At 41.5% G+C, this 26039-nt stretch overlaps 1 protein-coding gene across 2 annotated transcripts in view; it reads left to right on the plus strand.

Annotated features, from left to right (window-relative positions):
- Positions 1-26039, plus strand: part of CHN2 (chimerin 2) — a 251210-nt gene that overhangs the window by 170096 nt on the left and 55075 nt on the right. The gene's annotated exons all lie outside the window — the stretch shown is intronic.

Raw genomic sequence — 26039 nt, forward strand, 5'->3', positions numbered from 1 at the left:
GCCTGCTTATACCTCCCCTTGGACAAACCCAGCCAGGAAGCAGAGTTCAAAAAGCCAAGGGTGCAGTCCAGAGAGCAAGGCTCCCACCGTGCGTGAAAACAGCACAGAAGGAATTTGGGAGGCGAGTGCGTAGAGAATAACCCATGTAGAGTATGAATGGAACAAAACGTTGCAGAGCAATTCACTGCTCTGTGTGTTCGAATTGTTCTAATTACTCTATAAAGTGCACCAGGCTCAGAAGCCGTGATGGGCAATAATGCCTGACAATGACAACCCTTCTCCTGGATGAACTCCAGATGGCTCCATTGCAGGAAGGCTCTCAGTCCTGGAGGGCGGGGAGGTTTAGCGACTTCACTAAGGACAGTCACTCCAAACACGGTGTCACCCATGGCCCTTCACCAAGCAGGGCTCTGCATTCATTTGCCAAAAAAGAACCTGAATTGTTCATGTAGCAAAGCACAGAGAAGTTGAAGGAGATCCACTCATATTACGGGGTCTAGAAAACCTATAGATTTGCTCTGCAGGGACTCCCTTGGAAATCATATGTAACTGATAGAACCATTCTTTTCTCAGGAGTCAAGGCTAAATGAAGATGAGCATAGCTTCACTAGTAAAAGTGACAGGTTCGGTAACAATTCTGATCATCCATCTTCCTGCTCGCACTCACAGTCATAAAATGGAATGGGATGTGGTGCTGTTAAGAGTGGATTTGAACTGAGATTAAATTTGTTCAGAAACCAGGGTTTACCACCTGTTGCTTTACATCAGAATCCCTTAAAAGTATGGGATTTATCACACAGTTTGGAGAAGAGTTGATTTGGTTGGGTCTGTAGTGCTCAAACTGGCTGAGGTTAGAAAGACCCTGGGAGCTTTAAAAATATATGCATGTTCCGCCCCTCTTGATTTATAGGCATCTCTCTTTTCAAAGTTCCCCACATGATTCTAAAGTGCTCCATCTGATTAGAGGAAAATTCAGACAGGGAAGTAAAGGTTATCAGATACGGTGGAAGTAATTTTCTTTTGAAAATTTTTGTTCTACCTCTTCTTATGCCTCATGGTTCTGAGAGTCTTTATGTCCTAATTCTCTGCCTCTGCTTCCATTTAGTGAGTCCTCCTGAAAACCTTTTTGAGATAATAAAACTTTGAGGGCTTTGTTTATTGGTTCAGAGATTTGCTTTGTTCCTTTTTTCCTTGGCTCCTTTTTCCAGATTATTGGCTGAAATTTAAATGATAAGGGAAAAATTAACTGAAGCAGGATTGAGAGAATTTAATGATGAGTCAAAGAAAATTAGTGCCTCTTCATTAGGGCCCAGTTGGTGGTTTCTTTTTTTAGTTTTTTCTTTTTTTAAAGATTTATTTATTCTTGTACAAGAACCGGGGTACAGTCCAGATGCATGGGAGGGTGAGAGGATTCACCAGAGACAGAGTGGGGTACAGAACAGGCAGACTGATGAAATATACTGCTGAGGGGAGCAGCAGGCGGGGCAGGAGAGGCCTACTTCGCCATGTGGGATTCTCGCCGGCTGGCCGAGATCAAACCCACGCCGCAGAGGCTGCAAACAGTTTCACAGTGTGGTGCTCAACCGCCTGCACCACCAGGGAGGCCCCAGTTGGTGGTTTCTTAATAGCAAAGGTTGCTGCACTGTGATTCTCAACCTTGACTGAAATACCAGTGGATACCTGTATCAACCACCTCCCCCTCACACACTCACACACACACACATTCACACAAAAATCAGATTGAACTACTTGGGATAAAATCTGGGCATCTGGATTTTAGATGTTCCAGGTGAACTGGTATGCTAGAGACCCCTTATTTAGAGGAATAACTGAAAATGAGTTAGGTTCCATCCGTTGGATTTATCGTTTTATCAGAAAATATCTTTTTACTAATCCTCAGTATCATTGGTGTTAGGGTTAGAGCTGTACAAGAATGAAAAGCAAGGTTATGCTAGTACATTCAGTAATATGAGTCAAACCTTCCTTATTCATCCGCAATTGCGCTAGAAAACAAGTTTTGAGATGCAGCCCTTGCTGATTTTCTATTATGTGGTGCCATCTAGTGGCTAGAAGGAGAGTTACATACTGCAACCACCTCAAATGACCAAACCTAACAGATGTGGGTGTAATGAGCAAGAACAAATTTTCAGCAGTGAATTGATTGAATTGTTCCCATTTCCTCAGGTTTTATAGCACAGATCAGGCTATGCAATGGTTAGGGGGTTAGGGTGTTTTGTAGTTTGTGCTCATTCTTTACAAAAGCAGACGCATAGCTCTGCCAGCCTCAAACACTTGGATGTAAAAATGGTCCCAAATGGTGTGACTCACGGAGATTCTGGTCCAGAGGCGCTCAAGTGTTTTGACTCCAGGACCCTCACATACTCTTTAAATGACTGAGAGCCTCAAAGAGCTTTTGTTTATGTAGGTTCCATTTACTCTTATTGACTGTACTAGAAAGTAAAACAGAAAAGTTACAAATATTTATTCTTTTAAACATAAACAGTAATAAATCCATTATATGTTCATGTAAATGATATATTTTCATTAAAAAGGCCCCCATTTTACAAAATGGAAAAAGTGAGAAAATTGCGTTGTTTTACATTTTTATAAATCTCTTTAGTATATCGTTTAATAGACAACAGCTGGATTCTCACAACTGCTTCTCTATTCAATCTATGATGTTTTTTTTCTATTTTTCTTTTCTTTTTTTTTTGAAGTATAGGCAGAAGCTCTGGCCTCACAGAGATATGCCTCCAGAAAAAGGAAAAATACTTAGTAGCCTTTTTAGGTAAATGTAGATGTTGTTTTATACATAGATAGATAGATAGATAGATAGATAGATAGATAGATAGATAGATAGATTTATAGTGGATCAAAACTAAACAAATGGTAGTTTCTTAAAGGTTAGTTGCAATGTTATTCAGTGGCAAAGGCAATTAATACAATTAGCTTTAACTTCATGGGCTTGCTGAGATGTACCTGGAGACCTCCAAACATTGAGAACTACTGCTGTAGGCACACCTTTTGAGACATTTTTATCTGTATGTGCCAGGAAGATTTATGCCACTTCTACCATCTCTGACTCTGGGAGGTAAACAAGTGGTTCACCTAGGACTAGCTGTTTACCTGCCCCGTGTTTCCCTTCATAACCCCAGGGCCCTTCCTAAGCCTCTCAGTGAGGGTGGACAACAGAGAGGATTCTACATTATCTTTTTTTTGTTTGTTTGTTTTTGTGGGAACCTCGCTGGCGGCCCGGGAACAAACTGGCGCTGCAGAGGCTGCGGGCAGCCTCGAAGCCCAGCACTCAACCGCTGCGCCACCAGGGGAGGCCCGGATTCTACATTATCTGAAAGTGAACTTCCAGATAACTTGATGTAGGCTCCCAATAATGAGCCATCCATGTGGTCTTCCCCTCTTCCCTGTGCCGATGAGAAGCTAAAGCCCAAAGTTCAAGATAACAACCAACAATGGGGGTACTAAACACGACTTTAAGGAATCCCATTCTGTCTTTGGCCTGGCATGGGGTGGGGGGGGGGTCACCCTTTTTTCATGCTTCTGGTGCTTCTCCTTGCACCACCTTTGCGTGAATCTACTTATCAGTCTCCCCACCTCCACCTCCATCATGAGTAGCTGTCATTCTTGCCACCTAGAACCTGGGCAGCCTCTGCTGGAAATAGCACCCAGAGCCTTGCTCTCTGTTTATGGACATCTAGTGGAACCAGACCCATCCCCCTATCCCAGAGGTAGATTTGGGATTCAAGGCCCATGCCAAGGCCCCCCACCCCACCCCCACCCCACCCCCACCCCCAGGCTTCAACGCTGCGCATGCAGTCGATGAAACCAATAGAATTTCATTATTGGTGAAACTTCTTATACTGCAAAGAAGGTCTCTTGCCCTTTTCATGCTGGGTTGGGTTCAAGACAAAGTAAAGTGTGGGTTGAGCAACCTCCCACTACCACAGAGAACTGGAGAAAGTGGAGCCTGGCAATGTAGAGAAAACCCTGTCCCCTGCCCCCACTGGTCTCTGCTGCCTGCTGAGTACTGTTTTGCTTTAGAGTTGGACCCTGGGGGGTATTTGAGTTTAGTTTGTCATTGTCTTTGTTACCAGGAACACCCCAACTGGCTCCACTCTCCTCAGCCTGCCCCCACCCTCTTATCCTGCACTCTCTGACCCCTTGTCACCATTTTTGAGAAAGCACGGGCAATCAAATTTAGGTTCCTTTTAATTTTAATTAAATAATACATACTATCCTTCTTTAAAATAGTAGTGTTAAGTCAAAACAGGGACAACAAGAGTTTTCTGAAATGAGTAGGAATGTAGTACCTGGAACACAGGTACATATGGGAAATAACCTCCCCAAACCACATCTGGAGCACATCTCTCCATCTCTTGCCCCTGGCACGAAAAAGTATATTTATCCATCTCTTAATAATTAAAGCAATTTGCTAAACAATCTTATAAACTCAGAGAAACCAAATTTTATCTACTCTTGACAGTGGCCAACATCTTTTTTAACAAAAGAGACAGAGCTAGTCCCATCTGTGGTGTTGGATCAGCCCAAAGAGATTCTCTGGAACCAGCCCTCCCTGGTTATCAGGAAAACAAATAATGCAGGTTGAAAACCACAGACCCGGAAGAAAGAAAAGTCAAATGCCACCTGTAGTCTTTATGAATTAAAAACTGCTTCTGTGAGAATTTGTGGGCTGTTTTCTTCCAGATCAAAGGTGGGAGGGATCAAGGATTTTTGTTCCCTGAATAATTTCCACTGGCATTAATGGAAATGAGACTGTCAAGGCTATTTGTTTTCACTTTCTCTAGAACAGGTTGCAAAACTGCCATTTCTCATTTCTCAATAATGAAATGACTGTCTGGGTTTTATGACAATAGTTTATAAATATCCGTATACATGATCACTTTGAAGTTTCCAGAATGTCACTATTTCACTTTGTAACTAGTCCCCATTTATGAAGCTAGTGAAGTTGACCATCAAAAGAATAAGTTAAAGTTTACAAATACAGTTTTTGTTGTTCTCCTGGGACTTGGTGGCTCTAAAAATTATTAAAAAGTCAAATCACTGAAATTTGCTATCATAACTCCTTTAATACACAAGTTGGGAGTCAGAAATGAGGACTATGAGAGTTACATGTTCCAACATGCCTTTAACAGTAAGGGCAGTTATGTTTTAGCACAGTATATATAAATTTCATGTAAAGCAATTCAGGAGCTGAAGAACTTTTATTATTTTTTATCCCTGAATGATTTTACATTTATTAAACATGGTGTAGTTTTTAATCCATTATAAAACCTGTTTTATTTCATTCAGCTCCAGAACAATCTTTAAGTTTAGGATTCTTGCTCATTATCAGCAAGGGAACAAGAAAACCAAGGCATGCAGAGGTCCAGGGATTTTTCCAGGGCCATGGAAGTGGTGACTAGTGACATAGGCAACTAGTAACCGGTAACTAATAACTAGGAGCCCGAAGACGGCTTGATGGACTTCCAAGCTGCTGTCCTTTTCACTCTACCACACTGGCAGAGCGACCAGATTTACTTGTGTCTACTTTTAAAGCTTCTAGCAAAGCATTGTGCTGGCAACTGGTTCCCTCCTCAATGGCCATACTCCAGTCTCTCGGTGGCTCGGATTGAATCATCTGCTCTTAACTAATTTAGTCTCATGAAGAAATACATATGGCTAAGGGAATTCCTTAAGAAGGGAAGTGTTCATTCAGACAAATATGTCTACCTCTGTGATTTCTTAAAGAAAATCCCAGGGTGCCTCTTTAGCCAGTAGCTCTATGAATTTTAAAAGGCTCTGGCAATATCATAAAGCTCTATATACCTTCACTAAATCCCGAAGTGACAAGTATGAAATACCTGTATTCAGCAACCAGTCTGCCTCTCACTTCTTCCAATCATGATGGAATAAATTGGGATGAGAGGAAATTGAAACCATAGTTCCCTTCATGAATGTTAGGCAGTAATGTGTAACCCAGTTCCCTCGTGGTAGATTTGAAACACTGGGACTCTGGGACTGTAATACAATATACATGAGTTTTTAATTCATTAGATTTCGTTATTCCCTCCAGTAAGTTAATTCTGAAAATCAACTGGGTTACAAGGAAAGCTGGAGAATCTAGCATTCATTGAGCCTCTGCCAGACACCAGGCCCTGAATGGGGCGCTTCTGGTTTGCCATGGTCTGGCCTCACTTCTCCAGGAGGAAGGACTGGGAAGGCTGAAGTAATATATTCATGACCAGCCAGCTGGGACGTGAGCTGGCACCCATTTTGACTCGAAAACCTGTCCAAGTGCTCCCAGCTACCTGAGAGTGAACTCCTTAGGGTGGCGTGCAAGTCCTTTCATGACCTTGTTCCCTTATCCTGTCACCCTGCACACACACATCTCTGCCCCACCTACTTCCTGTCCCAGTTGTGTCCAAGAAGCAGCACATCTGAACCATGAATGCTTTCTGGGCAAGCCAGCTGGTTTCATGTCTCTCAGCCTTTGCACAGCATCTTCCAGTACTAGGCAGTGTCCTCCCCCTACTCGTCCCCAGCCCCCTGCCCTGACTTGGGGAACTATGTGTATCTCTCTAGACCCAACTTAGGCATTTCCTGACCTGCAGAGTCTTCCCTAACCCACCCCATGCTGCCCCCCACACCAGCCTTCCTGAACATGCCTTCCTGACCATGCCTTCCTATGGGTAACTTTGCTGTGGATATAACTCTGATTGCACTAGAGCCACTACCAGAGGGTGTGTCCATTCATTCATTCATGCATGCATTCATTCTTAATAACTAATAATAATCAAATATTCACTGAGCACTTAATCTGTGCCAATAAGCACTGTCCTTCTAGAAGATGGGCATTCATATTTACAATGACTAGCTCTAGATGGGTCAGGTCACAATGACAGTAGGTGAGTCCCTAGGTTGGTGCTAGAAGAATTAAGCAAGAGGTACGCTTGTTCTTTCCTAGAACTATTTGAGTGGTTCCAGCCTTGGTTATAAGCCTGTGCATTTCTATTTCATTTTGTTCGAGAGGTAATTTCATGGAGTTCTTTCCTGCAGTCAGAAGGGGTCTTATGGAGTCCCAGAGGAGAAGGGAAGAGGGTAGCCAGGGTCACATGGCAGACAAGAGTGTCAAGTAGGAGAGGGGAAGCTGATGAAATGGGGCATCTTGAGAAGGGCCACATGAAGCAAACTGAGAAGTATGGACTTTATGCCTGAGAACTTTAAGCAACTATCTGGAATGAAAGTTTTAGAAAGATGAGTTGATAGTAGCATGGAGGATGGATTAGAATGAAGAACGATTAGGGCATTATTAGGCAGATGCAGTAATACTGAAACATCTGCATTTTTAGCTTCAAAGACTGATAGTTGCCTACAAAGTTAATTTTAAAAGCCCACCCTTTCGTTGTTTAAATGGTGACTGTTTCCAAAGCTCACTATCATCCTAGTCTTCCCAGTTCTCAGAAGTTTGTAAAAGGTTTCCAACCAATGTTCCTGGGTCTGGGGTGCAAGGAGAGTACTTGATCCATTTCCCCATTACCGCTAGGCTGTGCATAAGCTGGGGCCCACAGAGGAAAGGCTTTCTCAGTGAGATGCGACTTTTTATTCTCCAAAGCCCTCTGCAGTATCCCTTAGACATACAATCAGGATGAGCGTGCTGAATGAGTTATGTGTTTGTGTTCTTTCCTCTCGCCATGCTTCCCCAGAGAAGAAGGTAACTGGATGCATGCCTTTCTCGGAAAAGCTGTGGACTTGCAAAATAATCAATGTAGAATTTGGTAATAAAACAAAATACTCATTAACCTGGACTTCACAAGCCCTAATCCTTAGGATCTACAAAAAAATTACCCTACCATTAATTAGTTTAGAGGATGGTAAAGTGGAAACAGTTATTAAGAGAGCAACTCAACGAGAGCGCACAGCTAAAACTAAGGTAAAAAGAACTCAACAATATTTTGGCTGCTAATCACATTCTCTGTAGTCCGCTGGTTCTCAAATTCTAGCACACGTGAGAAACTCCTAGTGAGCTCGTCCACACGCAGATCTCCAGGCTCCACCATTGCTGACACAGTGGGTGGGAGCTGCGACCACAGCCCAGAAATGAGCAGCGCTGGTCTGGGGAGCACACTCTGAGCCCATCAGCCCAGCAGGGCTGCTGTTAGCTCTGGGACCAGACCAAAATGACTGTTAGTAAATAATATGTAATGTACATTACAGATAATATATAGAGATGATATGTAGTTGCTTAATAATATACACAATTGTGTTATTACCCATATATAACATAATATAGATGATCTATACTATTGATCAACTGTTATTTTGTGCTAGCTCCAGATTAATATGTTATACTATCTATATTATTTATAACATATATGATATACATGGCAAATATATACATACATTCATTATCAATAATTTTATGTTTATGTATGTATCATATATGAAAATATAAATGATGTAAAAATATATAAATAAAAAGAAAATTTAAAAATGTATAGAAATATCTAAATAGATGAACTATTAGTAGAATATTAATATATTATACATTATAACATGTATTGTTTATCTGAAACTAGGGCAAAATAATAGTTCATTAATAATATATCTCAGATATAATATGGATACAATATAGATTATATATGTGCTGTATTAATTATGTATTAATTACATTACATGTAATAATACAGTGATATATTTTATACTATATATAATATGGATAACATATATATTATTTGATGTATTATGTGTAATATATAATTATGCATGTTACTAATCATTTTGCTCTAGTCCCAGAGTTGACATATATATTATATTATATATAATAATGATTATCATGTTACATTACTCTATCGCATATACATAAATAATTATTTGTTTGTTACATGTAATAATGTATAATTATAATATACGTATATGTGTGTGTGTATGTGGCATATATATCCAATATTTTTTATACCTACCATCCTAGAATATAAGCAAACTGCATCTTAGTTATTCCCTGAATATTCATTGCTTTCAGGTAACCTGTTTCCTTCTGTTATGAAACTTCCCAGTGGCATTGAAGGGCATCTTGCCACAGAGGACATTCAGGACAGGGGTTAAGAGTTTGGGCTCTGGGATTAGGGGATGTGAGGTCCTTGACAAACCACCCTAACTCCCCGTGTTTCAGCCTCCTCCCATGACAAGCTTCATAAGCACGGCCCAGGGCGGTTGTGCGTGGTGATTAGCTGCGCGAGGGCAAAGGTCCGGGAGCCGTGCCCAACGTGATGTGTGTTGTGTAAGGCTGGCTGTATTGGCCAACTTTATGTTTCTATTCCTCATGACCTCTGAACATCCCATTCACTTTTTAGCCACCACACCATTGCTCAAGGTGAGCCCCTCAGTCAGAAACACTCTCCACCCTCCTAACCCAGCCCCCTTGGCACCCCCTGTCCCCTGTCATCTCTGGACTTCAGACCTGGCTTCCTTCATACTCCGCACCACACAGTAAAGGCACAGAGCAGCCCTCCACCGAGGCAGAAGCTGTGGAACTCTTCCTGGGTTTCGCTGGGTCTCCCTGGCACTCCTCCTAGCTTCCGCCACCATCTTCTAGAGCATTGCTGTGTCTACCCCTGCAAAGCACTGTCCAGGTCGATTTCCCCTGCTAGACTATGAGCTACCAAGGGCCAAGAGCTGCACCTCCCTCAGGTCTGCGGCCTCGTCGGGCTTACTACATCTAATGGACTTTTGTACTTAGAAGGCACTGAATTGATTTTGTTGATGGTTGAAAGGAAGGAAACAAAGGAAAACTGAATTTTCCTAAGTTGCTCATTGTCTATGCAACGTTTTTACTGTAATCTTTGAAACTAGACAAAAATCTATTAGGGAGAAAACCGACACATGATTTAGGTTGAACATATGAATGGTTGATGTTTGATTTTTTTTAGCTATGAAAAAGGCAATTCTATGTGGTTCAGACTAATCTTGATTTAATAGGAATGAATGCTTTTGAACCCTGGTAAATATAACAAAATTATACTTGCTTCCACATGCTCAGCACACTATAAATATTCATTAATAAGTCTACACAGGACACTGAAATCCTGGGTTGTGAAGGGTCAATCAGGATGATTTATCAGAGTAATAAAAAGGGCAGTTCTTTGTAAATTTACTAAGAACTGCTATCATTGTGTGTGTGTGTGTGTGTGTGTGTGTGTGTGTGTGTGTGTGTGAGTGGGGGAGGGGGGAATCTGTAGAAAGCCCAAAATCACCTTGCAGGAGTAGACATGCCTTGAGAATTTTTTGTTGACTAGTTGGACCAGTAGTTTGAAATAATCCCCCCATCTACACCCAGGACAGTATTCTGAACCTGCAACAAGATTAAAACTCATCTAGTGAATCAGATGTGCCCAGCCCCTTTCTCGTGCATCCCGTGAATGCCAGTTTGACTTCTTCCTCCCGCACAGTAACATTCTGCTATGGTCACAAAAGGCCGACCCACTGCCAGCCCGAGGACCCACGGCGAAAGTGGTGCTGCTGGCTGATCCTCTGGAGATCTTCAGTCTGTTCAAAGGCAGACTCCCCCAGTCATAAATCACCTCTGCCCTCCTGCCTTAGGGCTATTTCACTGCTTCTTCAAAATATCACCAAAAAACAGCGCTGGAAGGAGGGAAAGTCAAGGCAGAGCTGGTCCAGGTTTTGTGCATAGAGGAAGTTGAAGCCACTGGTTACAAACCCTTGGGTTTCAGGTAGTTGTGTTCTTTCCAGCCGGCCTGAGGGTTCTGGTGCCTGAAGTGTGTGTTTGAGTTCATAGCATTACAACGTTGAGAGCAAGTCTTGGGTGGGTGTTAGAATAGGCCTTGACACGTGCGAGGTATAAATTTGATTTTTTAATTTGTTGAGACTTACATTACATATAAAATTCAAAATAATATGTTACAGCATGGTATTTGTGTTCTATGTGAACTTTGCAAACACAGACCTTTTTATGACCAGTATGTCCTGTAATGATTTGTAGGGATATCTGATTTCATGTGTTGTTTGTGTCATAATTTATTGGTGGTATAAGACCTCAGTAAAGGACATAAACATGCTATTCCTGGGAGAAAATAAATCCTCTTTAGAGCCCTCCCTTTTATGAAATCATTTCTTTTGTGCTTAGAAAAGAAGCAAGCTTTGCAAAGGTTTGTAGTTTAATATTTTCTTAGTGTTTAAAGGTAGCAATTCTTTGTAAGTAAAAGAGTCTTACTGACAGATTTAAAACATTAGAGCATTTACTTTTTTCCTTCACAGAAAGGTCAATGTAGGTGCTTTCAGGATGAGTTGGGACCAATGGTTTATCATGGACCAGGGCTCTTTTTATTGCCCCTCTGCCAGCCCCACCATCTGGCCTTCACTCAGCATTTGATCAACATCTGCAAAATAAGACCACAGGCCTCATACAACAATGTCCAACGCAGATGGCAAGGGAGGTGATAGCAAAAAGGAGCTTCTCCAGTCCTCCTTACATAAGCCTCCCCCATCAGGCTTTCCATCCTATCTCATTGACCAGTACAGGTCCTGGCCCTTCTGTAGACCTGTCATTGACAAAAGGACAAAAGCTCTAACAGTTGAAGACCAGACTTGATTAATTCTCTGAATCTGGGCACACTGTTGCCCAAATCAAGCCAAGGTCCTGTCAGCAAGTGAGAAGAAGAGGAGGTAGCTGTGGATTGGTCTAAGGAGGGAAGGGGTGGGGGGCAAGCACAACAAATAGGGGGTGGTAGAAATGCCAGCACCCAGCTGGGATCCTCAGTACTGGAGTAATTTTTCTTCTGCCACTGGTATAAAAATTCATCACACCTCTGACTTCTCTAGCCACTGGTACCTAATAGAAAGTCCTACTATCACTTTAAATCTGAAAACATGGTCTTGTTTAATACTTAGAATTCCCAGTTCTGGATACCCAGGAAAATCCAAACTTCATATAGAGTCAGGTCTCTCTCTCTCTCAGTCATGGCTTACAGAGAGGAAGGTGGCTGCCCAGTAATGGGTGGTGATCATTCATCTCTTTCTCCACTCTTCTCCAACGCACTCCCCACAGAGTGGAGGTTCCGAGGCGGGGTAGGGCTCTTACTGGACTCGTACTTGACTGGACTATCATGAGAGGCTTCACTGGTAAGCATATTTGTTCATTCTTTGGAGATTTCTCCACTGGACACCCCAACAGCAGTTCTTGTAATGTAGGTTTCCCTATAACACCTACCAAACCAGACGATGAAAGTGAGAGTGAATGTGGAGGGGGCAAAGGAGTATTTTCATAATTTCCTATTTTTACAATGTTACCATGCCCACATTCTTGAACTGTGGCCATTGTCATTCTGGGGTGTTCAGGGAGAACAGCCAAAGGCCCACCTTGGTAACACACACTTGCCCCCAGCAGCCACTTACCCTGTTTTTACAACTGTGCCTGTGCAATGCTCCTTCTTTTCAAGTTCCCTTAACCTTCTAGATGATCCTAACAGCTAGTTTTTGAAAAACTCCTAGAATACCCAGTCTGCTGTGAGCCACTGCTGGTCCATAGGTAGCATTTACCTGTGGTTACTCTGAGGTGAGTGGAAATGCTCTTTCTTTTCAGAGGCCCCCTCTAATGTCACCAGCAGGCCCCTAACCATAGGGCCTCACCTTGAGTTTACTGGGGTTTCATCAGCATCAGTCAAATACCCCTCTATTGCTGCAGGATTCCAGTGTGGAGCTCGCAGCTGAGCTGGCCTGAAGAATCTCTTTCCCTGTGTTCCTTTTCTTATCTTGCTGTGTCTGTATGAGCTTGGGGTCTAAGAGTGGTGAACTGGTTTTCACTGGTTCCTTGCACTCTCTGCCTTAAGGTGGAATTGAAATCCCATATCTATTCCTAAGGAGAGACCTTTATTGACAACATCCTGACACAAGGCATGCATTGTATGTTTTGCTATAATACTGTGATGTCCCAAAAGGCTCCTGGAATCCTGTTGGGCTGCAGGTTTTTCTCCACAAATGACCTAAGGCTAATAACTTTTCTGGTATGGTCTTGTTTGCCATTCTCTTCCAGTTGTCAGCTATAAAATAGACCCACCACTGCCCTCACCCCATAAATCCGCTGCCACTAGCCTGCCGGCTAGGGCAACCCAGAAAGAAATGAGGCTTTTTAAGGTTCTCCAAGTAAAATATCCTAACTACATTGTTCAACAAAAATCTGCTATTTACTCAGCCGCAGTAGCAGTGCAGTGAAACTTGTTCCTCAGAGGCACCTCCTCCTGTTTCCCCTTTGTGCTCTGGATAGATGAAGTGATGTGTACTCTAGCCACTGAGGACTAGAGATTTGAATGACAGGGCACCTCACCCCAGATGCAAATAGGTCAGCGAGAGTTTTAATAAAATCCTTGTGTATATAAACGTGCATTGATGAATTCATCCTGCTCTGAACTGGGGAGTCTACAGAGGAAATAGAGGATTATCTTTGTGAATGTGGAGCAGGAATATGTGCCAAACGAACCAATGTTAGTGGTAAACACAGGGAAATATGATAGCTCTTACTGTACCTGCCACTTAACATATCAATATTCAACTAAGGGTTTTAAACTAAAAAACAAAATGAAAAGTGTAGTAGTTTATAATAGTTCCTGAATATTTTGGACTTGCTGTGCATCATGGGTAATCCTGGTTTATCTCTTGCTGTTGTTTTGTTCATAGTTAGGGTATTTTCAGCACCTATCCCTGGACTTTTGGAATATGATTATGTTTTTCTCTTGAGCTATAATTTGGCAGCTGCAACCAGAAGAAAAAGGTTTGTGTGGAATCAGAACTGACAACTGGGAAGCTGGGCTCTGACATACCTCTACCGGTTGACAGCTCTGGAACTCCTAATGGATAAGAAAGCACTCCAGGGAATGGTTACCCAGAGGAATTGCAGCTCTTGCACAGATACCGTTTTTCTATCATGGAAACCAGGTCTTACCGGCAAAAGTGTTTTATTTATGCTATTTTTTATATTCAGTGTTTAAGTCAGCAAATATTTATTATACACCTCTGGTGCTGAATACATGGTACTGTGGAGTGGATTTTCTTTTTCAAGCATACTTTGATTGACAAAAAAGTGCTATATACACAAAGAAGTAAAACTCAAGGTATAGTTGACCTAGGATCGATCATGATAATAAGATATGGAAATGCAAGAAGGGCCTTTGGGACATCAAGGCAAGTCTTGCAAATGAAATGAGATTTGAACAGTGTATGTACTGGGAACTCTTAGGTTGAGGGAGTTGGCAGGAATCAAACCATGGAGGTGGGAAATGCCAAGTTATTTTCCCTGTGTTGACCATAAATTATCATTTATACTGGAGGAACTCTTCAGTGTATCTCTAGACTTTTAAAAGTGCAGTTAGGTAGTAACCTAATTGTGTCCTGGACAAATCTACATGTAGGGTCTCCTAATCTAGAATAAACCTGATAGTTCTCTGTTTGCAATAACCAAAAGACATGAACTGGGTGACCTGTGCTGTATGTTCAGTAGGTATTGATCCTCAACTGAGAATCTTCCCTTTTGCCCATTGAATGGGTGGTTAGACTTTTGTGCCTCAACAGAAAAGTCTGTGCAGCTTATCCATCCTTTTGAAATGTCTTCATTCCTTGGCCTACATCACCACCACCATACTCTCAGATTGATGCTACTAAAGTGGTTCCAATTATCTTGGCAACTTGTCTTTATCCCAGACAGGGACTGAATGTTACTCACATCCTCTGTCCTGGGAAATATATGACCCTTATCTGTCTCCTAGAGTTGCCTTACAAAGCACCACTCACTGGGTGACTTGGGACAACTGAAATTTATTTTCTCATTTCTGTAGGCTATAAGTCCAATAGTAAAATAAAACTGTTGCCATTATACTTTTTTTATGCTGATAGGGAAAGTAATATATACTTTGAAACTTGACATCCTATAACAAACAAGTGGGTTAATATTGTAAATATGCTAAGTCTACTTTTAAAAGTCCTATTTCAGTTCTTAGCAGTTAACACTAGTAAATTCTAAATTGTTTCCCCAAATATTTCATTAATCTATTGCTGCACAATAAATTAACCCCCAAAATGTGATGGTTTAAAACACCAAGAAGCATTTCTCTATTCATGAGTCTGCATTTTGCATAGGGCTTTTCAGGAGTGGCTCATCTCTGTCCCACATGGTCTTCTCTGGGGCTGCTCAGCTGGAGCCTGAGAAATCAAAAATAACTTCACACACATGCTGACTTTCTCAGCTATTATGATTTGAATGGCTGGGAGCTGGCTACACCAACTTGCTCCCTGCAGTCTCTCAGGCCATGCCCCCCCTTCCCATCTGACATCTCTCTCACACAGGGTAGTTCGGTTTCTCTTCAAAGTGTTTGAAGTTTCACAGCATCTCTTCAAAACCACGTCCTATTGGCCAGCGCCTGTCACAGGATCAGCCTAGGTTCAAAGACAAGGAAATAGATGCCACCTCACTGTACAAGAACAGCTTGTGGACAGAGATGGGAGAGACTTTTAGTGGCCATCAAACAAATCACATTTGTTTCATACATTTCCAGAGTTGTTAGTTTCTAATGAGGATATTTGAAGACACTTTGGAATGATTTTAAGAAAGGACAAGAATCATGACTATAAGAGAAGAAAGATTTATTCTCGATCTGAAACCTAGAAAACTGAGCAGAATTAGGAGGTAGCAGATTGGGAGATAGGAGAATGCTCCCCAGAATTTTCCCCTGATCCTACTCTGCTACCTGCAGGGGCCATGGTCATTCCTCTTGCAGGCTTTCTTCCTGAGAAGAAAGTTAGCATAGGTTCTGAGGAAAATACTACCTGTCCACAAAAAGATGGTGACCTAGGGTGGGTGCTAAGCCCACAGGACAAATAAGGATCCCATCTGGATCCTCACTGGGAACATTGAGTGCCGTGCCTTCTAACTAGATATAGAGGAACAGAGGCTCCAACCAGGCCTATGTATCCCAAACGCACGTCTCTGTTTAATGGAGAGAGGTTTCTAGCTCAGCTTATCTTTTCAGTGGTCAGACTCCAGGCAATCGTGAAATAAACCCATCTGGCCACCAAAATTATATTGGTGTGGGTAGATTTTTATTACCTCCATTTGAATAAATTTTGCTAAGTCTGGCTTTGTAGTATTCCCTTAAAGCATAATAATGTTCCTAATTAGCTGTGAACCAATTAAGCGGTGAAGGATTAACCTAATAAATCCAGCACCATTATACATTTAACTCCAATCTGGATAGAATTTTTTCAGGTTTAGATGTTTAACCCGTTATTGTTTTTAGCATCATACTGTAACCACTCCTACAATCAGCCTATGTTTGTTTTTTGGTTTTGTTTTTCACCCAAACAGCATTTTTTTTTTTTTTTTTGGCTGTGTCCTCACATGACCTTTTCTCTGAACGCCAAGGGAAGGAAGGGGGAGGGGCTTTCTCTTTTTTTAATACTACGTTTTTGAAGAAATTTTGTTATGAAAATTTTTTTAACGTTCTTCCATTACCATCTGTTATACCCCTTGGCCCTTTCTACCTCCCCACTCCCTCTTAACCTCAGAAATTTCACTTCATTTATCAGTGTCTCCTAGTTTTTCTAAGTTTTTGCTTTGTCCAATCCAATTATCTGCTATATAAATGTTTGATATTTGTCTTTGTCATTCTGACTTGACATACTATATACATAATTCAGTCAAACTCCTTCCATTTTGCTGCAAATCTTTCCTTAGGCCAAATAGTTTTCCATTGTGTGACTATATCACGCTTCTTAATCTAACCCTCTATCAGTGAACTCTTGGGTTGTTTGCCTGTCTTAGCTATGGGAAATATATTGCAGTAAATATTGAATAGCTTATAACTTCTTGAGTTGATGGCTTTATGTATGTTCTTCAAATAGATACTCAAAAGTGAGAGTGCTGGGTTCTATGGTAACGTAGGGTAAGTAAATAATTATCAGGCTCTTCTGCCCTCCCACCATTAGGACTGATGATGGAACCCTGTGGTCCTGAATGCATGCCTGATGGCAGGCATCTAGAGTAGGGTGTGGGCATGCATAGGTGGGTACACCTGGGCTGAGATTGAGCCTATAAGGGCGGCGTCACGGAGACGCCAACAGAACAAGAGAAGAACAAGCAGCTGAGTGAAAAAGAGAATGCCAGAGAGCCCAGAAAGAGTGACGATTCGTGGGGGGGCCGGGAGGCCTAACAGCCTCCCTCTCCGCCAACCCCCCAGCACCCCTGCCTGCTGTGTACCTGGTAACCCATCTGCCCGTCTGCTCAGATCATAGAGATTCTGCTCCATCCTTTCCTGCCGCGGACCAGCACAGCAGTGAACGATGAGGCCGTCTCAGGGTTGAGAGACTGCGCAGGGTGGTCAGGGATTCGGTTAAAGAAATGACAAACAGACACACTTCAAGAGTGAAAATCTGAGTGTAATTTTATTTGAGTTGGTGACCAGTATATATATGTTTTCTAAAAGCATAGGAATGGCGAACATCAGTGAAGAAATCAGCTTGCTTATAGGTTTAGCTTATCATTGACAGGGCAGTGATTTACATCTGGACCCAGGCGCATTCCTAAGTAGTTAGGCTATTAATTTTTCTTTTTGTTTTATATGATTACTTTTGGTTTTAACTACTCACTATTACTATTAATTAACACGGGTGAATTTTACTTTTCACAATGTAATATTTTTATCATTTAGATTAATACTAACAAGGCTAAGTATACAACAGAGAAATTATTAAGCTAGCAGTTCTATTAATACACAGAGTTTAGTAACGTTTCATTTGAATCAGCCTAGTTATTAGATTTCGTATGTTCTTTTTTAATCGGCAAACCAATGACCTTTTAAACAGAGAAAGAGAAAAGATTTTAGAGAGACAGTTGTATTAGAATAAAGTTTGTGGGTCTAGAGAAGGTGAGATAAGTTTCCCTGCGGACAGCATTCCTGTAGTGGCTCCTGGTGGTCGTTATCTTTTAACAGGCTTCCGTCTTATCTATGTCTTCAGGCGGTTTTTGCTGTTCTCCTCCTGCGCGCTGGTTGCCCAGGCGGACCTAGGGATTCCTAGAGGTCACTGCAGGAGGAGGTGCAGCAGGTATATCTTCAGGGGGTTTTGCTGTTCTCCCCCTGCCGCTGGTTGCCCAGCCGGACCTAGGGACCATGGTGCAAGCCATTAGCCCTAAGGGTCACTGCAGGGGGAGGTGCAGCACTTTCCTGCCACTACAGGTAGTTTCATTCTTAGTTTTTTAAGGTACATCCAGGTAACTTTCCAAAATGGCTCCATCAGTTTACATTCCCACCAACAATGTAATGGAGTCCTCTTTCTCCACATTCTCTCTGACACTTGCTGTTGTGTCATGGGTATGATACAATATCTCAATGTGGTTTTTTGACTTGTATCCCACTTATTAAAATCAATGTTGAACATTTTTTTCATATGTCTTTGATGAATTAATCTATTCAGAGCAATTACCTACTTATTAATTTGATTGGGTTGTTTTGTTGTTAAATTGAGGTTTTTTTAACAACTTGTATGTTAACCCCTTGTTGTCTGTAATGTGTGAATATTTTCTTTCATTCAATAGGCTATCCTTTTAACCGACTTGTCTTTTCCTCCGCTATGTAAAAACTTTTCAATATGAAGTAACCTCAGTTGTTCATTTTGCTTTTTATTTCCCTTGCTGTAATGGGTCAAGGCTCCAGAATCATCTTTAACCATTGATATTATGAATTGTATCACCAATGTTATCTATAAAAAGTGATAGTTTCACTTTTTAATTCATAAATTCAAGCCACTTTAAGGTAATTGAGACATACCATTTTGTTATTTGGTGAGGTTTTTTTTTTTTTGGTTTAATCTTTTAGTTCGCCCTTTTTTTATTTTATTTTTTGACAGCTACCTTTTATGTTCTGATTGGCTCCATTTCCATGGTCTATGTGTCACTTCTATTGATTTATTTTAAAGGTTATACTGAGGTTTATGTATGATGGATGATAGTTGTGATTTCTTGGGTGGTTTGGTCTTGGACTCATTTTGATGGGCCATATTTTTACTTTCCTTCTTCATCTTTATAAATATATAATTTGGGTGTCTGTTACCTGTACATGGTTTTTTGTTGTTGTCATTGCTTTACAAAAGCCCTTTTAGTGTTTCTTTCAAGTCTGATTTTGGTGTTGACATTTTTCAGTGAAGCTCTTTACCTTTCTTCTGTTTTAAATGATAATCTGGCAAGGAAGTATTCTAGGCTGGAAACCTTTTTTGGTTGAGCACCTTAAATATGTTCTGCCATTCCCTTGCCTGTTAATTTTCTACTGAGAAGTCTGTGGACTGTCTGATAGGTGTTGCCTTATAAGTTACTTTTATTTCATGATGCTTTTAGTTTTATTTCCTTGTCATTAGCTTCCAGCAGTTTAATTACAATGTGTCCTGGAATTCATCCATATAGTATTATTTCATTTAGAATTCTTTGTGTGACTTGGATCAGGATATCACTTGGATTGTGGTGGTTCTCAGCAGTTATTTATCTAAGTGCATTTTCCCTCTCTTTCTGGGACTAAATGGTAAATATTCATTGAGCCCAAGAAAATAGAGGAAATTGGATGAAATTCTGTTGCTTTTGCTTAACAAATTAAAAAAAAAAACTGATTATCAAATGTAAGGCATTGGTTTTAGTTTAGTTATCATTGTGGTACCAAAAGAAAAAGAAAAAGAAAAAAAAAAAACAGGCCCCCAATCACAATTCCTAGTTTGAAAGTATCCTGGCAAAATGTCATGATTTTTGCCTTGCTCCCTAGATTTAAGTGGCTACACCTGCATCTCACTTGCATTGTGACCATCTAGCCTGGTGGTTCTCAATTATGCGGGTACATTAGCATTAGCTGGAACTTCTAAACTTGGCTCTAATGCCAAGACCATACCCCAGACCATTTACATTAGAATGTCCAGGTAGGGAATAGAAGGAAGCACAGCAATAGTGCTTGTTAAAACTCCCCAAGTGATTTTAATGCACACACAAGGCTAAAGACTCACTATTCTAGATAGTTTCACTTGCACAGTTAACAGAACATTAACAACTTTCATTTTCAGAATTTCATATATCATGCTCTCTCGTTGGGTCCTTGATTTTTAGCTGTAAGAAGTGATTCCTTAGAAGTGTATTGTTGGTGTTGCAAATCAGAAATGGCCCCTAGCAAAATACATGAGAACTTCTGAACTCCTTACAGAAGCACATGACAGCTTTATCTTCATTCCTTTATTAGTTTATACCATAGACTTATATCCTCCTATGTCACTTCTCTGCTGGAAGTTGTCCTTCACCATTAACCCCACTCCAAAATTTTAGATGGAACACAGTCTCCCCAATATATCCTATAAGATTCTGCATGATTGAATGCATGATTGCCTCAGCTACCTTCTCATTTTGTCACACTTATGTGGCAATGACTTATTCTCTAACTCACCTCACTCAATTCTCTAACTCACCTCACCTTTTTGCAGCTTCTGTTCCTATTGCCTGGAATATTCTCTGGGACGGTTCTCACTGCCTGGCTAAGTCCTTCTCATCTCAGATGAGCTGTCACCTAACTTTAGAGAGTGAGGAGGCTCTGCATCCAGAGCATACATACTTCCCCCACTCCAGCAGTTATTATAATTTTATATATAACATAATTATATGTTATAATTACATAATATATAATTGTATATTCTATAATATATGGTATATACTCTATATTACCATTATAATTGCCTTTTAGCTTCTGTTATCACCAACTTGACTGTAAACTCCTTGAGGACAGGAACCTGTCCTGGTTTCCAGGGCAATACCTGGTCTGATAATTTGTAAGTCAGAACTGACAGGTTTGATAAGGTGCTGGGTAGCAACATATTTTACAATACATTTCTGATTTACAAACCACTAGCTCAGGGTCTGGAAGTTACCACTGAAATTCAGGCACAGATGAATTCCTGGCTCAGTCATCTCCTTTATTTTTTCCATAGCACATAGCATTTATTAAATCTGAGGGTTTGCCAATATACATGGCAAAACTTCTTGTGGTGGGGGATAAGTCTGAATCTATCCCTCATATCTAGAACTAGGCTAAGTAAACTTTGTTTTTTAAATAAAATTTTACTGGAACACAGCCACACCCATTTAATTATAGACTGATTTCAGTATAGACTATGGCTGTTTTCATCCTACAGAGGCAGAATTGTGTAGTCCAAAAAAGACAAAGGCTATATAGACTCAAAACCATAAAAATATTTATTATTGACACTTTACAGTGGCTACCTCTTGACCTCAGAATGAATGGGGTTTCTAAATCACTTAGGGAGCTGTATAATCTGATGAGAGTAATACCTGCTACATAGGTAATCCAAATATAGTCACTCATCTCATAAAGACATTTTAGTCAATGAAGAACTACACAATGAGAGCCTCCCCTGGTGGCGCAGCAGTTGAGCGCTGGGCTGCGAAGATGCCCGCAGCCTCTGCAGCGCCGGTTCGATCCCTGGCCACCAGGCGAGGGTCCCACATGGCATACAGACCTCTCCTGCCGCCCGCTGCTCCCCTCAACACTGTATTTCGTCACTCTGTCTATTCTGTTCCTTGCTCTGGCTCTGGTGAATTCTCTCACCCTCCCACGCTTCTGACTGTGCCCAGTGCTTGTAGAAATAAATAAATCTTAAAAAAAAAACAAAACTATACAATGATAATAACAGTGGTCCCAACAAGCTATCCTGTATAGCCTGGATATTAGTAGCCTTGACTACATAGGTTTGTGTAAAAATTACACTTTGATATCCACACAATGATAAAATCACCTAACAAAGCATTTCTCAGACCATATCCCTGTTGTTTGGTGATGTATGATTGTAAACACTGACTGTGCTTGGTATTTACTCGACTCTAAATAAAGTCACACTTGGGGAATGTTTGTATTTCTTCCTTTTCTCTATCCCCAGAAAAAATGGTCAAGAGCCAAGCTTAATTTGTAGTTAGTCAGATTTCACATTGAGTTCCATGAAGTGACTTCCAGGATCTTCCCCAGGAGATGTGGGCAAAGTTTAAGAAATCCAGGGTGTATATTTTACTCTCATTTAAGGATTATCTTTAAGGAAAATAGAAAGGCTCATTTTATCTGTTTGCAGTGCACACGTTTGTCTGCATGTGAGCTTGAAAACTCATTCTCTTCTCTAAGCATCAGGTAACCCAAGAAGAAACTGTAGGAAGGTGGGGATCGTGAATGGGTTGCTAAGGAATTTGTGGTCAGCAGTATAATCCCCCCAAAGATATCAGGTCGTCAGCCCTAGAACTTCTAAATGTCACCTTATTTGGAACAAGGGCCTTTGTAGATGTGATTAAATGGAGGATCTTGAGATAAGGAAATTATCCTGGATTGTCCAGATGGGCCCTAAATACCACAAGTGTCTTTATAAAAGAGGCGGAAGGAGAGGTCAGCCAATGTGAGGACGGAGCACAGAGAAATTTGAAGAAACCGGAGTGACACAGCCACAGGTCAAGAAATGCTGGCAGCCACCAGAAGCTGGAACGGCAGGGGCAGATCCTCTCCTGCAGCCTCCAGAGGGAGGACACCCATTGATTTCAACCCCAAGAAACTAATTTCAGACTTCTGGCCTCCAGAACTATGAGGGCATAAATTCATATTGTTTTATGCCACCAAATTTGTAGTCATTTGTTACAGCAGCTACAGAAAGCTAAAGCAGAGGTCGTTCACTTAATAGTGTGTGCATGACTTCAATATTCTGTGTGCCATATGAACAAGAGAGAGAGAAGCAACTGGCCCCCCACTTTTTCTTTATCACAACCAGGGGCAAATTGTAAATAATACAAGTTACTGAACCAGGACTGAGGGTGAGGGGGTAGGAGCCTGAGAAGGGAGAATCAGCAAATTGATGGTTGGAAACATAGAAGGAAAAATTCACTGATGTTTTTTAGGTAACTGGGCAGAGACTCCTGGCTCAGCTATCTCCCTTCTATGCTTGATCTTCATAGTACATAGTATCTATTAATCTATTCTCATTTTATTAATCTATTCTCATTTCCTTGTTTAGGGGGGTACATACTCTCAGGGTTATATAGATGCAGGGTTAGCACCTGAAAGTGAGTATCCCTTAAACTTTGTGCCTCAGTTGCCTCACCGTAGTCTCACTCTCCAGTACACCTGCACCACAGTTGTATCACACCCACAGTACACCTGCACCACAGGTGTATCACACCCACAGTACACCTGCACCACAGCTGTATCACACCCACAGTACACCTGTACCACAGCTGTATCACACCCACAGTATACCTGCACCACACGTGTATCACACCCACAGTACACCTGCACTATAACTGCATTGCCCCTGCAGCATTGTGAATGCTCCTGCTTTCTTTGTCTCTGGAAATGAGTGTGTGCCTTCATGGTCACTGAATTTTCATCAGTTAGATCAGGTGGCACACAGAAACCTACCCTATTGACTTTTTTCTTAGGTTCTTCTGAAAGTGTTCTTTATTTGCTCGGTCTTTGTTAAGGGCGAATTATATTTCCTCTTTCTCTGCAAGGCAGGTCATGGTTGGCTGATGCATGCCCCATTGTCTAAATGTAACTTGATCTATAGCTGAACTGTCAATCCTGTGAAGCAATTTATAGGAAGAGTGAAAGAGTAGATGGTGCTGGTGGCCACATTCATTGTGTGGCCAGAGAGCAAGAGCAGGGTGGTGTGAAGTCAGAAAATCTTGATTCTCATCCTTTCTCCACTGCTTGTTTGTGTGTGAGCTGGGACAGCACTTTGTGCCCCTCAGCTGTACAATAGACACAGTCAAGCTGTCTTTCTCACACGTGATTATTTGTGGGCTAATGAATGAATGTATCTGAACTTGTTTTGTAAATTATAACATGCTAACTGGTTATTTACACTATTATTCATTCAGTCTTCGGAGAGAAAGTTGTTTTGCAAAATGGGTCCATCTCTGAGTTGCCACCTGTTGTCTGCCAAGGTTACGGGTGAATTTCACAACATCACAGGATGTGTGTGAGGCCTTGAAACAGACTTTATTGATAAAAGGAAGAAGCTATGAAAGCCAGGGCCAGCCAGATAAAGAAGGTGAGGAGGCCTACAGAATAGATTTGTGTTGCAGGGAGGAACCCACTGCATCTCACTTATCTTCTTTTTCACAGGGCAAGTGTGAGAGCAATTTTGTTAGTGGGGAGATAATGAAACACTTCGGCACCAGGCAGTCTGGATTTGGGTGCCAGCTGTTTACAGGAATTATCTGGGAATGCAAGCTGTCTGCACTTGGGGACCTTGGGACCCAAGAAATGTTAGCCTGGGATGGGGGCGGGGGAGAACACACACACACTTATCCATGGGAAAAGGAGCATGGGTATACCTCTCTAGCCTCCAGACAGAATAAGGAACCCTCACCCATGGTTCCTTAACCAGATAATATAGGATGAGCCCATAGGGGCATTTTTAGACACTGCTGTTCCTTCTATAATGGACAGACCATTACATTTGGGACATAAAAGCTTTCATGCTAACCCCAATATTAAAACCTAACTAGGTCATGTCAAGGTTCATTGCTGGCTGGTTTGGATCTGCAATAGAGACCAGGATCTACCCAGACCAAATCCAGGCTCATGCATGAATGGACTATTTTAAGAAGATTCAACACAACTTTAAAAGATTCACTTGAAACTTTGGTCAAAAATGCAACCACAGTTAATTCCTGTAGCCAAACTTACTCTGCTTTCCTATGATCAATGTTGAGATGTTGCCTACCCAAAATGCTGCCCTTTCCTCCCTGGCCTGAAATCCTCACCATGTTGAAGTGCTGCAACATGTGTTTAATCCAGGTATGGGGAGGGGGGACCCACAAGTGGAAAAAATCACAGTAGCACAGTATATGTTTTCCACAATATGCTCTGAGAACTTAGCATAGAGCAATTTTATCAGATAGAGTTCAGGAACACTTCAAAAAAGAGAACTGTATGATAAAAGATAAGTAGGGTATGTAAGACAAAGAGAAGGACGTGGCTGATAGAGACAACACAGAACGAGAACATGGCACTTTAGATGAGATAATACCTGCAAAGTGTTGAAAATGGTTTGTGGCACACAGTAGGTGCACAGCAAATGGTGGTGGTGATGGTGGTTATAGTGACAAGGGTGATCGTAGTTTGAAGGAGCAGGAATAATAGTTTTATGTTCAAGAAATCTCCCATACCCAATGTGTCTAGAATACAGGAAGTGAAGGTCTGGAAATGAAACTGGAGCATCATAATCAGCAGCAAGACAACGACCATCCTCATAATGTCCCAGGAATGCCTTGGAGAAATGGCCAGTTTGCTGGTAATGCAGAATTAGCAATGGTAATAATGATAATACCACCAATAGATTTATATATTTAAAGCCAGATGAGGCCTCAGAGATCACCTAATCACTCTCCAGTGGAAATACTCAGAAAGGGAAATAATATGCCAGAAATCACCCAGCTCCTGGTGACAAAACTGGAACCAAAATCCAAGTTTTTTGACTTCCTGTTTAATGTCTGTGTGTGGTTTCCCCACCGCTGCAGGAACTATGGGATTCCAGTTTTTAAATGGGTGCCGTTGTTTCTAGTCCACTTGCTGATATTCATCTTACAAGTATTATTTTTAAAAGGTCAAAACATTCAATCAACTCGGCAGACAAGTAGCAGGGAACAGGGGTGGGGAGGGTGTCAGGTGTTCTTTAATTGCTATTGGACCCAAACCATGCGTCTCCACCCTGAGAGCACAGAGAAGAGGTAACACTTTGTCTGAGGCCTGTGGTTCACGCTCTCCCTGGGTGTGTGTTGGCCCAGCCCTTCTCTGCCCACCCACCCCCCACTCACCCTACATTAAGAAAAGCAATGACAGGTATGGGCTCAGAATAAGACCACAATAAGAATAAGCATTGTGTCATCTCAACCAAACTTTGGGGGAGAAGAGCTGTTGGGAAAATGAGTCCATTCTACAGATCTCAGG

The sequence above is a fragment of the Talpa occidentalis genome, unplaced genomic scaffold (genome assembly GCF_014898055.3).
Source record: "Talpa occidentalis isolate TD23 unplaced genomic scaffold, MPIMG_talOcc4v2.1, whole genome shotgun sequence".
Classification (NCBI taxonomy): Eukaryota; Metazoa; Chordata; class Mammalia; order Eulipotyphla; family Talpidae; genus Talpa; species Talpa occidentalis.